Source organism: Anser brachyrhynchus (assembly GCF_964034855.1).
Source record: "Anser brachyrhynchus genome assembly, chromosome: 3".
NCBI classification, from domain to species: domain Eukaryota; kingdom Metazoa; phylum Chordata; class Aves; order Anseriformes; family Anatidae; genus Anser; species Anser brachyrhynchus.
This window is the reverse complement of record NC_137696.1, coordinates 40568359-40583046: the sequence shown is the minus strand read 5'-3', so window position 1 is coordinate 40583046 and position 14688 is coordinate 40568359. Positions and strand designations below refer to the sequence as shown.

The 14688-nt window shown below is 39.1% G+C and overlaps 1 long non-coding RNA gene across 1 annotated transcript; it reads right to left on the bottom strand.

Moving 5' to 3' along the window:
• Nucleotides 1-8988: 8988 nt before the first annotated feature.
• LOC308191691 lies at nucleotides 8989-13892 on the bottom strand. The gene is made up of 2 exons (XR_013948210.1): nucleotides 11483-13892; nucleotides 8989-10943 (listed from the first exon to the last, which is right to left on the bottom strand). It is a non-coding gene; the product is annotated as an uncharacterized lncRNA (long non-coding RNA).
• Between the last annotated feature and the right edge of the window lie 796 nt (nucleotides 13893-14688).

Sequence of the window (14688 nt, the reverse complement as noted above, 5' to 3'; positions counted from 1 at the left end):
GCATCCACTTCATTCCATTGCAAAGGCTATATGATTACTAAATCTCTATTTCCTATTGATTTATCTGCTTTTGATATCTGATTGGACCTTTACCCATATGTTTTTCTTAAAAATGTCTTGCAAGTGTTTTATTTTTTTTGAACTTCCAAATACAGCACATTATTTCCACTGTCTTTTTTTTTTTTTTTTTAATGCACAATAGTATTCCTGCTTTCAAAGAAAATTCTGAGGCAGGTGCAATGTATTGTACATACAGGAAGAATTAGAAGTATTGGTGTTCCCTTGATATTTATTTTTGTATGTGGATATTTGCTGTATGTGGATACTTGGAAAAAGATTTCTTTTCAAACATGCATTTTGTTAACCTTCACAAGATAAAAATAAAGGATGGTTAAAAATAAATTAGTTGCAACTTATCTCTTCCATGCTCTAATTCATTGTTGATCGAATCTTCCTACAGTACTGATAGCAGCTTGTTAATGCTGATCTCATTATAGGTAAGGGTGAAATATTTAATGGCAGGCATAATTTCTTTAAAAACCACTGTACTTAGTAACTAATGTAATTATACCAGGAGGCATAACAGAAGAGATTAGTGCAATAAGTGACCTAGCTTTAATAATGTCATCAAAAATCGTAATTGCAAAATTATCCACTATGTTGTAAATGTTCACTAACATAATATTCAAGTCACTCATCATTTGCAGCACTTCATGAAGTAAGCAATTATTCTTTCCAGTGTACAAATATAAATTCCATTAATTTTAATAATCCCCTCCTCACCATGCAGTCCTGAGAACTGTATATTTAGACATAGTACAAAATGCCTTCAGCCATGACTGAAAAACAAGTATTGTGACAGGTAATGTTTGGATACCAGCTTTCTAAATCTTGGTACTGAGCATATCTAGAAAGATTTAGAGGTCAAGTTTGAGATAAGAACTCAGAACTGCATATAGATACACTCATAAAAATGTCTACAACCTAGTCTAATAAAGATATTGGCAATATGTCCTAGATTTATTTCCAGATAGGTGCATCTATATCCATCTGTCCATTGATCTATCTACCCATCTATTGATACATCGATCTATGTCAATCTATCTCACAATATATTGTTGCTATATTTTCAGGACTTAGGTCAAGAGAAGAGTTCAGAAAGACCTGAATGAAAATGGGAACCCTGACAAAAATCTTTTTTTAAATTTATTTTTATTTATTTATTTTTTATTTATTTATTTTCAGTCCTGCAAGAACTTTATTAGTCAGCAGGGTGAGGGATAGATCTGGTTCTTCTGTTTTCTGGACTGCATTAAGCTCTATAGTCAGAATAAATATGAAATCCACATTTCCAACGTGAAGAAAAATTGGTCAACTATAATGGCAGTTTTGTGTCTAATTCCTTGGAATTTTCTTGCCATCTTCCCATGTAAATGTCTGCATGGGGGGAAACCTGCTGGGCTGATCTACAAAACCTATGGATTGTGCTTCTCCAGATCCAATAATGGTTACAGTATTTATTATAATAGTTCACAGAATCATAGAATGGCCTGGGTTGTAAGGGACCTCAAAAATCATCTAGTTCCAACCCCCCTGCCATAGGCTGGGATGCCACCCACTAGATCAGGTTGCTCAGGGCCTCATCTAACCTGGCTTTGAATATCTCCAAGAATGGGGCATCCACAACCTCTCTGGGCAACCTGTTCCGGTGCCTCACCACCCTCTGAGTGAAGAATTTCCTCTTAATCTCTAATCTAAATCTCCCCTCTTTTAGTTTAAAACCTTCTCCCTTGTCCTGTCAATATCTGATTGAGCAAGGAGTTGCTCTCCGTCTTTTTGTAAGCCCTCTTCAAGTAATGAAACGTTGCAATGAGGTCCCCCCGGAGCCTTTTTTCTGTTTGGTGTTCATCTTCCCTTATTGCTGCTCACCACGCATTTTGCTGCAATCTCTAGGGAACAGAGAATTCTTTAATGTGTGAACTGAGCTTGGTACATTGTGGACCTTTCCTTCAGGTACTTCTGGAGGACAAGGAAAAATGCTTATATTGTGAAATCTTGGATGAAAATGGTCTTAACAAAACAAAGCGCACTAGGTCTGAAAACTGGAGAAATTTCAAAGCTAAATTACCCAAGTAATATCCTAATAAAAAATACATGTGGGATGATAAGAAAAAAACTATGTGCAAATATCTGCCTCCACTGAAAAGCCTCCACTCCATCTTTCCCAATTCTGTCTGTGTAAAATGTGTCTAGTCTAAGAAAATCACTTATATTCCCTGCAAAGTTGAGAAAGAGAAGAACCTTGAGAGAGTAATTCATTCCATGTACCTTAGACATCTATCTAAGGTTGAAATCAATTGCTTTTGAAAACGCATCTTGCTTTTCAGTAACTGCAATGGAAGCTTCAATTGCTCCTTACTGAGCCTATATGTTCATTGTATTGATGTTGGGCTTAGACTAGATGCCTAGCCTTCAGACAGCTAATATGTGTGATGAATACCATCTGTTTTATCTTTAGCACAGAGATGCAGTATCCCATCAAGTATGATCTTGATTTTATAGCGAGGATCTGCCATGAAGCAGACTAGAAATTTTAAATCTTACAAGGAAAGGCCTTCTTCCCTTTCCTACAAAGGCCTTTACAGAAACTCTAGCAGTGAGTTTCAATAGTTTTCAGCGATGCTATGAAATTCCCATTGATTTATGTGAGGGGTTAGACCAGCAATGAGCTGTGCTGAAAACATAATTCATGATGATTGTTATTGCACATCTGCTGGCCTTTCTCAAGGCTGTGCAGGGATAGCTTTTGAGCCACACCTGCTTACCTCTGACTTCCAGAATTTGCTGTGAAGTCTGCCCAGCTGGATTCTTGGGGGGGTGGGTGAGATGGGGAAATAAAATATTTGGTCAAACCAAATGTGGACTTCTTGGGCTGTCTCCAGCAATGTTACCTGTTGGGAGCAGAAAGAAAAATACCAAAAATATCATGCTGTGAATTGTGAGGGTAAACAGTTTTGGAAGCGTTGCCAATAATAGTGACTTTTCCTTTGTCAACTATTATTGCCAAAGGCATTGTATTTGCTGGTATTTCTAGGGTACAATTTCCATGCTCTTGCTGCTTTTTCCTGTAACCTAGACGTATTTTCATTGTTCTGTGTACATTGCTTCCAGTTTGTATCTCATGTCTGTGACTTATTTTTTACAGCCCTTTGTGTAGTTTTTTGTTGTCAATGGTAAGAATCTCAGTGATTTAGACGTTTCAGCTAAGCTCAGAATTCTTTTCTCTACTTTTATGACTATGCCTTCTGTAAAGTCCAGTCACTAGAGGAAACAAACAAACAAAAACAAAACAATGCCCCACACCTCATAATATTTAGTGTAGCTAGGTGTTTTGTATTATAAATGGAAATATTATATAGTTAATTTAGATGACAATACGTTCAATTGTAAGTTGAGTTGTAATGAAATAAATGCATATAATTACATGCTGCTATTAATTTATACAAAACGCATAACTGAAGGTTATTACATGCTGGTGAAGTAATTTACAAAATGAATTTAGGAAATTCTGTATTTTATTTTTTTAATGAATAGGGTTTAGCAAACTGATGTTACTACGTTTTTCTGTGTTTGACTTGTACAGGTCTAGGGCAAATTTATGCCTGGTGTAGTGCCATTAATTTGATGGGAGTTACATCAGAGATATGAACTCATTCAGTTATTGCTAGTACCATCTGGAAATTTATAATGCCACAGCAATGTTTCACTTGCTGAAGACACATTCATCCTTTTTGTTTAGGATGGGAAGACGGGGATTAAAAATTGAAGATCACTTCAGCTTGCTCTATATCATCTTATATTCCCTTGTAGGCTTTGTTATATTTGGATGATGAGATGTGAATTTAAATAATATTTAAATAAGCGTAATAGTGCAGTCAAAAAAAGATGCAATAGGCCTCCTGAGGCAAAACAAATTCATGAATATCAGCATAATACTTTTACAATAGGAGTAGATACATATTAAAAAAGGCACCTTTGGAAAAGTGGCCACAGCTATTAGTTCTGTATCCAAAAGAGGCAATGTTCAGCAAGGTTGACCTTGTGGCAGAATGCAACTTTTACTTCTGCTCATTCCTAATGACCCGAGGCATGGTACTGTGCAGGATGCTGTGTTCTTCAGAAAGTTTCGCCTCTGTAATTGAAATGAAGACAAATGAATGGACACAAACTAGGTATAGTGTTTTCTGGTCAATTTCCAGTTATGGACCATATGTATTTTTTAACCAACTTAAAAATGTCAGAACAGAGGTCTTCATGTAGTCAACAGAATAAAAGTGCAGTGATGGCTATAGTGGTTTGAGTTAGGCTTTCACCTTCCTTCAAGCCTGGTCTCTGATGGGGATAGTGTTGAACACTTGAGGAATGAGTATAGGAAACAACAAGCACAGAGTGGTGTTTCCCTTGGCATATGCAGAGAGCTGTCTCTGCTGCTCTTCCTGACACAGCTTTATGTCTCTGAGTTAGTGCTGGCATTAGGAGCCTTGCTCCTAGGACTAGAAGACACCTGTGACAAAGTCCAGCTCTATTCTGCCATGCTGCATAATTCTGCTGGAATTGTTTTCTTCATTTTATTTTCCATTTGTTTATGAAGTTATGTTGTTTGTTCTCATCATTTTTATTGGCATCTAGTCCAGAAATTTATTTTTCTCCTAATTAGAAACCTCTGCCTAGTTTTGAGACTATTCTTTATCCGTGTAGAAACATCAAATGCTAGCTTAAGTCATTTCCCTTCTCCCCTGCCACCTCCAGAGCACAAAGAGGAATTAATGCTTAAACACGTGGTGATTTCTCATTTGCTCAGAAATGTACCCCAGCTCCGTCCATGTCAAAACTTCAGGTACCTTAAGGCCAGGGTTACAAATACAGTAGAAATACAGACAGTTATAACTACACAACATACATAGCATATATAGATTTATATATGCTGTGTATACACGTTTATGTCTGTGTAACTGATCTCTCTCTGTTATGCAAGGTGACAACACTCCAGAGCTGGCAAAAATTATTTTGTACTAATGAGGCTAATTTAGGCATAATTAATTGTTTACCACAACCCTACTTTTTTGTGGCATCTTGAGTTAATTTATTAAGAACTTTATGCAAGTATGGAGGCCTGAAAGTCTGCGTTATGTCATCTGAAAAACTGACTTTTCTATGCCTTAAGTATGTATTTTTCTTTCCCGTGCCCACAGCAGGTCTGGGACAGGCAGCACACCCAGCGTGGCCTCTTGCAGTGATTCCCTGCAGGTAACACAGCCCCCCGAGGCTGCTGCGCCAGAGGGAAGTTGTCATGTTTGTTGGCAGCGTAGGGATTGATGGAGCACAATGCTGACAGTCACCTTCCTCATCTTCAGTCTCCTTGAGTCACGTGGAACAAGGCAAGAATTATGTTAAATGTAGTGGTTTTGATTAAATATAAATGGGGAGGTGTGTTAACAGGTATTTACTGTAAGTCTTCTGGTAGCATAATTTCATAATTTTGCCCAAAGTTGCCTACCCTTAGAGGTTTATTTGCCTGTTAGGTCCTTGTTATTCGTGTCTGGTTTGCATTTACAAAAAACAGAACATTAATCAAAACTGCTCATCTTTGAAATTAATGGCAATATTGCTGTGCTGTTCACTGGAAAACACATAAGAAAATTTGTATTCAGAATGTGTTTGCAATTATGGTGCATTTTTATCTAAACAGGTTACAGTTAAAAATGAAAAAAACAAAAACATTTTTCAATGATTCTTTAATTTAAATAAGTTCATTATGTAGCCATCTCATGTCAGGGTGATGAGCATTTTCACTATTTATTACAAATTATTGTAATGAACTTAGATAGTCCAATATAAGTGTGTTTTTGTATAAAGGAGAGTTTGTGCAGCATAGAACAGATCATTTGTCTTTGTTGCAGTCAACTTGGTAGACAAGTTGTCTCTGTAATGCTAATAACCACCCATTTTTATGTAAAGAAATGTGGAATAAACTGTATTTAGAAATACACATAAAAGTATAAAAATATCTGAAGGGTCACTGATACCAAAAAAAAGAAAAAAAAAAGCCACCAAAATTGCAAACCATCTTTGAAATAAAGTACATTACAAGAGATAACCTCCAAAAAATCAACCAAATTAGTAAATCAGAAAAAGTACATTTAGATGTAAAGGTATAGTAATAAAACTGAAGATCAAAGGGGAAAAAAATGAAGTGTAAATCTGAATGTTAAAACACATTCTGGCAAGTGCATCTTCCTAAATTGTCAGTATTACAGTATTTATTTTTTATTTGTGTGTAAAGACATGCTGAACAGCAGACTTTCTGTTCCCTGCAGGTATCCTTGACACAACATAAATGACAAGGTATCGTGTAGTATCAACCAGTAGCAGCCAGAGAGGTGAGTGGTGAGTCAAAATCTCTTTTTACTATTCCAGATTCACTGCTGCTTCAGTCCCCTTAATTTCTTTCCTCAGTTTCTGAAGCTTGTGGTCCAGAAGAGTTTCACTTCTTTTGTTTGCTGGTGGAGGACCTAAGTGCTCGGGAATTAGCTCTGAGGCAATACCTGAACATGAGTTCTACTTCCCACAGTACACCTAGAATAGTCAAGGTGGGTGCCATAATTTGCTGCTGGCGTAGAATAAATTACTCCTTTCTATGAGCTCAGGCTGCGAAGGAGCAAGTTCTGTCTCAGCTGTGCATCAGAGTTACAAGTCCTGGTTGTCCTACTCCACCTTTCTTCTGAAAGACAGTCTACCTCATGGGCTTTAGTATGCAAAAAGTCAGCAGTCTCTGCTGACTGTTCACTTGGTAGCATATGGTTATATTTATTTTTTACCGTTATGTTAAACTGATGCTTTCTGACGTAACATTTTTCCACGTTGAATACCACAGCATATTTGAAAATGGTTAGTGATAAATTTCAATGGCCATGACTGCAGTAGAGGAATATTTTCTGAAGTTTATGCTGTCATATTGCCTAGCACCAAAAGCATCAGACATATTTCTTTCTTTCCCTGTTCAAGAGTTTAATTGCTAGCAGTCACAGGGATGTTTTACCACAGGAGGCAGAGTTTAGACACGTGAAAGTTTAGTTATAGTAGATTCCTGGCTGTATTTAGCCAAAGCATGAAAATCTGTAAATGGAGCCTTCAAAGACATTAGATACTGAAGTATTTTACATTGCTAACATTCATCACAGGCTACAGGCATTGTGCCATCTCTGTTCCCCACAGGGAAATAAAACTCAGACAGCTTTCTGAGTTCACTTTCAAGAAGATACAAAGCTGAACGTTAAAGTACTAAATTGGTGCTTCAGTCATACCATTTGTACCAAAAAGTTTATTTAATGTCCAGCTTCAGCATTCTTTATGTAGCCAAAAGAAAGGATCTTCTTTGGTCAAGAGGATTTTTTTTTATTTTTTTTTATTTATTTTTTTTGTTGTGCAGGAATGAGCCCAACTCAGGGAGAAGAATATAGTCTAGGTAGCACACAATAGGCTGCAGTAGCAATCATGTCTGCTTCCTCCTCCCATAAGGAGATTTCAGGAGGTTTCAGTTCCTACTGAAATCAGCCATCCACAAAGTCCCATTTCCATCTCTACAGCCTCTTGGTGGAGTGTCCTACTGCCACTACAGGGAAATGGCTGCCTGTCCTTTTAAGGGTCTTCTTTACCTGCTGAGGTGGAAACTGGATTTGGGAGCATAGGCTGTAACTGAGAAGCGTATAGGGGTAGGTACTGCTCTGAGGGCTTTAGGAATGATATATGTTACTCTGGACAGAGGTCATCCCTATCTATTGTGTGGTTTGCAGCTGGTGGAGGGAACAAAGAGACAATGTTGGTTACGTTCTTATATAAGCTTAAAATTTCATTTGGCTTTACAAATCTGTCAGCTAGCAAATGTAGTATCAAGCCTGTGTAGCATTGCCTTGATAAGTTGCCATCAGTTTGGACAGGTGAAAAAAGACCCAAACTCTATAAACAAGCACTGATACAATTTATTGATGCTGAAGGATTTATTTTGTTGATACTGTCAACGTTAGTGTCTCATCTGTCTCTTCTGCAGTCTGAAAAGTTTCTGCAGTGAATTACAGACACTCAAAATTCCTTTTCGACTGATATTTTGAGTGTTGTAGGCAGAGATGGATAGGGAGAAAGTGAAGTCTGCAGAACAAAGTCAATAGAAACAGACCAAAGAAACTAGCTTGAGGAAACAGAACTTCAGCATTGGAAACTCCAAATCAAAGGCTTTTCATGTCTAGGTACCAATTTAACAGCCACTAAACCTGCATCACTTTGGCGAATGCCAGTAAAATGTTCCATCTGGTGCAGACAAGTTCTGATAGTTATGAGTTTATAAAACTTACTGTTTGTTGGATAAGCCTGGGCTATGCTTCTGAAACATTACCTGACTTTTGGTGAAACAGGATGTCCTTTGTCTTAGCAGGGTTTGAACAGTCTTTTGTTTAATTAGGATAGAATTAGATGCACTTTTCTGAGCATGCTTCTCTTTATTCTCCGGGAAGGGATCTCCAAGTGTAGCAAGGACTCTGGACAATTCTCTCCCACCTTCCATTAGCATTTCCTGATGTGGTTCTAGAACATCTAGCCTCAAACCAGCTGCAGCCATATCCTCAACTTTTTCAACACTGCTGCAGTGCAAGAAGCATTTTCTCCTGTTGTATCAGGTATATGCATCTTTAACTCCTTAACACTCTGTAAGCCAATGTAGAGCTTTCCCTGGTGAAATCATCCCAGAGATCTTTGGAAAATCAGTGAATAAGGATTAAAACAAAAAGGCATTCATTCAGATGTTCTGTTCAGGACTGGATTCATGTAGATGGTAATTTTTTTTTTGTGTTGTTGCCCCTCTTTCTTTTTTTTTTTTAACTACGAGTAAAGTTTTTTTTCTTTTTGCCAAGCCTATATTGCTCATATGAGCCAGTAGCATGGAGCGGTGGTGCTCCGATCCCTCCCTCTCTGTCCAGGAGCATACAGACTGGGAAGAACTGGGAAGTGGCCTACCTGGCCCTGTACTGTTGTATCCCTAATGGGCAGCAGCATTTCTTCAGGCCAAAGAGACTGTGACAGTGAACTTCACGATCTTTTGTATTTCTCTGACTGGTAGAAATGACCTTTGTTCTTCAAAAACCCATGGATCGTTATTTGTTTAATTGCTTATTTAAGTGCTTTTGTTAAAATGCACAGGTTTTTCTCAATTGAGTGCTGCAATTTTGCACAAGCTAAGCAGCTCACCAGTAAACAGCAGCGAATGGAGTGCTGCAGGGAATGAGGTGCTGCTGAAATTTCACCACCAGCCCTTTGTGTGGAAAGGAGCCCTGTCCCTTTTTCCTGGGTGTGCGGCTCAAGTGTCTTCTGGTTTGTGAGGTGCACGGGGGGAACCTGTTCTCAGCATCTTCACAGGAGATGTCGCTGGGCTCTCTCCATTTTGCACAAGAGATGAAGGGGGAAAAACATTGGTGCAAAAACTGAGCTAGTGAGTTACAGCTCCATAGGGCAGGGTAGTCCTGAACCATATTGTTGGTGCAGAGGCACCTGGCTCAGCAGCACTCAGTGAGCTGTCACTTTAAAAGCACTTATCTGCGATGCTGAAATCATACACTGCTGCTGCTCTTATTGCAGTGCTAAACATCTATTAACACTGACAGTCGAGTAATGAGGTGACTGCAACAATTAATTTCCGTGTTTCCATTGATCTAGACTCTGGAAAATTGTTACATTGATTCTTTATGAACATCTGAATAGAGGGAGAGGGCGAAGAAAGGAAGTCCTGTGTTTTAACACTTTCACCTTTCCATTAGACATTGCCAAAAGGCCACTGTCTTTGGATTGCTTTCCTGTTTTCAAGTGCCAGAAATTTGATATAGTGTTATTTCATGGTTTGCTGAACATGGGGAGAATTGCAACCAGCGGTGCATTTTTGCAAAATCCGCGTAACCCTCTCTTGATTTTATGCTGCTTCAGAATCTGGTGAAACAGCTTCATTCTTTCTCTGTATCATGATGACATATCACAAACAATGTTACCAGGAGACCAAAATATCGCTGGAATAGACAAAGAATATTAAGATGAATATATCTATTGATTGAATACATAACCTTTTTTTTTTCTTTTCTTTTCAAATAAAATAATAGTATTAAATAATACTACAACATTTAAAACATCCAAACACACTAAAAATGAACAATTGCTCTAAAGGCAAGAGATGAAAACTAGACTTTCCCCAAAGACAGGCTGCTGTCAGTTCTTGCATTTCTCTTTATAGATCTATGCTTGAAATGACTGCTCTGGTTAAGAGTGTAGCAGGCTGCTCTAGGTTCAGCAGTGAGCTTTAGGCTGAAGAATAGACAGTGTGTTGGTAACAGTAACTAACAACAGCAACCATTAAGCAGACACTACCAAAGGGCAATATGGTCTTGATTTTGGGAAGGCAATTGGATCTGCCTCTTGTGCACATGGGCGTAGCTCCACTGAAAATAATTGCCCTCTATCAGTCGGTGTTGAGATTTGGGCCTACTGCTTTCAATACGTCAGTGAGAGCTTACAGAGGGCTTGGGCGTCATCTCCTCTCCTCTCAGCACCTGGCAGAAAGGAGAGAGAGATCTCAGGAAGCTGGGAGTTGCAGGGTTTATCTGATGAGTGCAGCTGTGTGTGGAGCAGGCTCCAGCAGGAGCAGTGATGGTGCGAGCTCTGATGCCCCGCAGGAAGGAGCCACGGTGACCCAGCATCAAGCAGCGGGGCTGTATGTGGTGAGTGTGGCTCTGCTGGATCTGGGTGCCAGTAATTAGGGACGGTTCAGCTCTGAGCACCCCGGAGACACTTGATCGCTGTGATTTCCATTGTCTCATGTAGACAAAGCCGTGGTGAGCACTAAAGCAACTCTAAAATGAAAAAGTAACCATAAGGCTGTTTCTGTGGCATTTAGTTCTGGAATTAAATGAATCTAGTAAGTACTGGAATTGGAAATCATGCTGTGGAAGAAGGTTTTCTGAAAAGGATTTAATTATCTATCTGAATCTACTTTACCAATCATTATTTCTATGGTAGTTGCTGCTTAAAGCCTTAACACTGATCATGCTCTGCTGTGCCAGGTGCTGCATGGATGTATAAGAGACAGTCTCTGCTCCTGAGATCTTTCCATCAGCCGTGCAGAAAGAAATGCAGATGGTGCACATGCTGGGTACAAGGAGGGGCTGCTGAGACTGATGTCCGAGGTGGCTGATCCTGCATTTCACTTCCAGAGTCAGGGTCAAGATCAACCTCACTATGCTACTTTCCCTGAAGAAATGATACTCTTCTCTGCAGACCTTCTTCCCACATGTGTCTGTTCTCAGGCATGTATGAGCTACGTGTACTCAAACTCATAATCTAGTAAACAAGTAAAGGGAGGAACAGGGATATCAGTTTGTCTGCAAATTACCTCATATAAGAGTTCAAGGTAGCTCCAGAGCAGTCTTTCGCCAGCTGGATGGTAGCTTTCAGAGGTAATTTGCAAAGGCTGACTCTCTGGAGACAGCTGTGCAGGAACTAAGAAGGAACCTTTCTGTTAAATGTGATGCCAATCATGTTTTCTAACAGAGGGTTTGGAGAGAAATGTGGCAATCGTTTAAATCACTGAAGATCACTACTCCATTGGTGGTGGTATAGCAATAGTCATGACTTCATGTCAGTGCAGTCAGAAAAGCACCTCAGTGGATTTTCAGGAGTGACATGTACCAGTCTCACTAGATTTACTGGAGATCCTAAAAAATAAGGAAAGGTAATGAAGTAGGTGGCAAGAAAAACTGAAGTGTAGGAAAATTTTGGCTCTCTGACATATAGGACAAATCATCACCTTCCAGCTAGTTGGCTACCACAGCTGGCAGCCTTCTAATAACTTATGTGTAAATTTTTCATTGAAATATTTATTTTGCAGATTTTTTTTTCTAAAAAAAAAACCACATGACTGACCAGGCCTAGCTTGTCTGGCCCATGTGTTACTCCAAATAAATCCAACAAGCAAATGGAAGTGTTGCCTCTGGTATGGGAGGGTAGTCACTGATTTTAGTAAAGCTGCACTACCTTTTTTCATCTGCTCTGTCTGGTCAGCAATTTGTCCTGGATGATGTCTGTCAGCACAGTATTTGTTTATGTCATGACTCCACAAAAGTCTAAATTTCAGACTGTTGTTGAATTTCACACCCAGACTGAAGTGTTATAGCCTGACACATTTCAGCCTCCTTTTTGCAAAGCCCTCCAAACTGATCCAGCTTGGATCATAGCGTAGAAAACAAAAGTAGCATTCAGCCTGATCAGCTTCCTGATCTGGTAAGGTATAGATCCACCAAAGGCCTATGCTGGCACTGCACAAAGGGATGTGCAAGCAGGCATTGGCAAAGACATCAATAGCACAACAGAATACAGGTTTAGCACACCTTTATTACTACATATTTTAAAAGTTTCTTCACAGGGGAGTGCTTGCCGACTGTATTATGGCTTCACTGCCAATTTTTCATACCAGTTTATCTCCCTGTTTCCTTCTATATAACCTCCAGAGATTTTTTCTCTTTCTGTTATTTACATACTTCTTCCTTAGAAAAAATAAAATATATGTATTTTTTCTTCTGTAATATTTTCCCATGAAGTCTAGCTTGAAGTTCCTATCAAATTTAAGTTCTGTAATAACTTTAATTTCTCTGATTTCTAACGTGACCCTCCTGGATGATCTCAGCCTTCTACTTTATCTCTTTCAATAGTTCTGATCAGAAAGATCTCTGTAAAAAACATTTACAAATAAGGAGGTGCACAGAAAAGTAACGTCAGCCCTCAGTTCTTCAAGAGAGCAATTTATATTTTCTCTTAAGAGCAGAGAAAGTGAGTTGCTTTATTTTATTAAAAATGCAGAAGTTAACTGCCCTATAAAAGGCTAGGAAGAAAATCCTTGTGTTCAGGTGATCAGCAAAGCTTATGATTCAGTGCTTGTGCACTGGGAGCCTGGCTTAACTGCTGGCCCAGTGCATTTGGGGAAGGGGCCATGGGACAGACAGACATCTGCAAACAAAACTGGATGTGTCTGGTCCTAGGTAATTATCTCTAGTTAAAGGAAGGAGAGGAGTGCTTCCCTCCAGTGTCTAGGGTAAAAGGAGGAAAAATGACTCCTGGAGATGTTTCCATTGTCTGTAAGGGGGTGTGCATAGAGCTGGACCTAGATCAGTGATTATTGGTAAACTAAAGCTGGATGTAGGATCCCACTGTGTCAGTAAATAGCAAGAAACAGGTAAGTAATAATTAGACAGCATCCAGAGCTACAGTCAGCCAATTAGAAGCAGCACCATCTGGCCACCACTGCAATCAGCCCCTAGCCTCTGTTTTAATGGGGCACACACTTTACACCTTTCCATTCTCAGAGTGGCAGCAAGTCACTGATGTAGTAGAATTGTCTGTTGGAGCCATCACTCACTACTTGAAAAAAAAAGCACGTCAAAGCATTTTGCCTGCACCAATTAGTTGGCATTAAGATCTACTAATTGTGGTAAGTATGTCTTTGGAAATGGTATCTTTAATAAACTCTCAGAGTATTTGAGTGAAAAAAAAAATATCTTTGTATTAAAGAGTTGGGGAAAATAATCTGGCCCTTTTTCATGTCTGTTTGTTCTGCACAGTGCAAATCTGCAAGCAGAGCCTGCAAAACTGTCCAGACAGATCTAAACTCTGTGTTAGTCGAACTGCATTACTCCCACATCTTTTCCAGCTACCTAAACAATAATGCTTCCCATCTCTTTTGCTACTGCCCTCCAACACCCGGGTACCATTTGGCTTCTCTGTTTGTGATATGGCTGTTTCCTACCCCCCCCCCCCCCCACACTTTTTTTTTCTTTTCATCCTTGTGTGCTGGTGTGTGTCAAGGGGCAAGTGTATGTGCAATTAGGCAGAGATCATTGCTGTGCGCCAGTGCAGGTTTTTGTCCATCCCTGAGAACATGGTAATGACTAGAAAAATTGTGCTAGCAGTAATGATGTCTGTAACATCTTTGCTTCAGTATTCTGTTAGCTTTAATTCTAATATTCACCTTAAAACCCCCAAAGCTTACCTGTTCAGAAGGATGAATAAATGAATTGATTGATTAGTCAGAAAGAAGAATAAGCTATGATTTAACAGTATCACCCAACCTGAAGGGATCTAATTTGAGCTTTCTGTAAAGCAGTGTAAAAGATTATTTTCATACCCATGGGTATTGTTACATGAGTGCACAAATTTCCCCATAGACATGGAAAGATACTCCTTCCACACCTTCTGCTGACTTCTGTCTGTGAGCCACAGCTCTAGCTGTCAGTGTGGAGAATATGGAGAAGGAAAAATAGGGGTGAGTGAGAGTGTGTGTGTGGGGAACCCTCAAAAAAACAAAGCCACAGTTTGTGACACCAGAGGGCAATGTTCTCTTGCGATATCGATTGTGGGACACAACCACAAGCCTGAAAAGTGCATCACAGTAAAAAGCTCTTTTAAAAAAAGACCACAGTTTTGAAAAACAAAGTTTACAAAGTAACTTGCTAAGATGTACTATCAGCTTTGAAGCTTTTCATGACGTACAGGTGTCGGTCACACAGATTTATTTATTTTTATTTTAATTTTTAAATTGAGTTTAAG